Raw genomic sequence first — 1,971 nt, 5'->3', positions numbered from 1 at the left:
TCTCAAGGGTGTAATTATTGGCCAGCTGCATAATAGGTAACAAATCCAATTTTTCTGGACAACATTTCCACTGGGCTGGCTCCGAGGTGGCTGCACCTCAGGACATGGCCGGGGCAGGTGGAGGCAGGGGACAGGCTTGGAGGCCTCCGAGGCAGCAGTGGGGTCACAGGGATGTCGTGACTGGGTGTCAGAGACTGAAATGGTTAATGATTTATGCATTTCAGGAGTTTGCAGGCTTTTGACTTTTGCATTATACCTCAGATGGACAGTTGGGCCTGCCCCTCCCTCCAGTGAAGAGCCGAGCTTGCAGGCTTTTGACTTTTGCCTCCCCCCCCCGCCAATCTTGAAAGGCGGGAACCAGGCCAGACTCAGAAACTCTGCGCAGGCCCAGGGAGAGGTTGGAGGCTCGAGACATGGCCCAGGACACCATCCATGGATATAATAACTCATAACTTCTTGGAGTGTGAGGGCTTCCCTCCTTCACCCCCAGCAGATCAAGGCCATCACTTCAACTGACAGACATGGAAGTGGCAACTACCAAGTGTCATCGCTGGACCCCGTGGGCGGTGACTATATGCATCTTTCCACTCTCATATTTTGTTTTCCTTACTCTCCCTTACCCTTACCCTCTCTTTCCTTTCTCTCCCTTATGCATTTCCCCCCCCCGAAGTTATCCCTATGCCATATTGCTATAAATGATATAGATGACAACACCCAAAATGCTAGCATACCTATTGATACAAGATTGTTAAAATAAACCTTACCAATATATGTTTTCAGACACCGATTATTTAGTGTCGTTTCACTCTAATCCACCCCAAGGGAATTATTGAAAAAAACCTGAGTTACCCCCCCTCCCTTTTCCTCCTTCCTTTCCAGCTTCATCTCTCCTGTTCCGGTGCCATCCCTCGCCGGGGGGCTTCCACTGCCCACCATGCTCTCCGACGGCTGCGGGAGGACGGGAATTTCGGCCTTGGGACCCTCCTGGATGGCAGATTCTGTCCCTTCCTGGCCAGGCGGCTGCTCCACTGGCACCTCAGGCTGTGCTGCAGCCTTTGGCTTCTCTTCCTTCCCATCGGCGTCGGGAGGAGCCGGTTGGACTTTGTCAAGGTCCCCCAGTGCTTCTGCCACGGAGGTCTTGTCATTAAGCACGGCCTTCTCTGCTCCAATCCCAGGGGGCTGCTGGCTCCCAGGGGGATTTTCTGAGGGCACGGAGAGGGATTTGAGAGCGTTGCAAGCGCTGACAACCTCCTGCACCTGCAGGAAACCCACCACGTCCTCCACATTGTCGGGGCTTAGGCTCAGCTTAGCCATGTACATGAACTCCAAAACCTGGCCCAGGCCTGCGGCATTGCTGATGTCCAGGTGCACCACGTCCTTCTGGTCCATGAAGAGCATCCTGAAGTACTCGCTGCAGGCGGCCAGCATGGCCTTGTGGGCCTTGAAGTCGATGCCGTCCACCACGAAGGTGCAGTCGCAGAGCAGCCCCAGCTGCCGCTGCTGGTTCAGCTGCTCCAGCACCTGTTTGCTGTGCTGAGGGAAATCCATGGCCCTGTGATATCCAGAGGACCCAGGGCCAGAGGGGTGTGTCTCTCCTCCACAGATTCCCCCTTTCCAGGTGTTTAGGTCAGTCTCTATGCAGCCATCGGTCATCTCCCTCCTCGTGTATCAGCTCAGGGAACAACGTGGCCCCAACTCTCGCAGCCTCTGCCCACAGGGGTCTGTCCTCATTTCCAGGAACGGATTCTGCCATGCTGGGCGGGTGACCCTCACCATGACACCAAGCAGACAAAGGGCGCCGCCATCTGGGCTGCAGCCCCATGAGCGGGTTGCCAGGCGGTTGGTGTGTTGGGGGCTCTGGCTCTGCGTGGCCCAAGGGGGTCTGTGTTCAGGATCCTGGAACTGCCCGGTCGTGCCTGCAGACTGCATGGCACAGAGTCGGCAACCATGACCCAAGTTACTGGCTTGAGT

General features: G+C 55.9%; 1 pseudogene; it reads right to left on the bottom strand.

Moving 5' to 3' along the window:
- Nucleotides 1-933: 933 nt before the first annotated feature.
- On the bottom strand, nt 934-1,754 carry LOC113980215 (annotated as a pseudogene).
- Nucleotides 1,755-1,971: the final 217 nt, after the last annotated feature.

The sequence above is a fragment of the Neopelma chrysocephalum genome, unplaced genomic scaffold, assembly GCF_003984885.1.
Source record: "Neopelma chrysocephalum unplaced genomic scaffold, ASM398488v2 Primary Assembly neopelma1_93067, whole genome shotgun sequence".
NCBI classification, from domain to species: Eukaryota; Metazoa; Chordata; class Aves; order Passeriformes; family Pipridae; genus Neopelma; species Neopelma chrysocephalum.
Note: the sequence above shows the minus strand (reverse complement) of the source record. Positions and strands in the feature narration are given on the sequence as shown.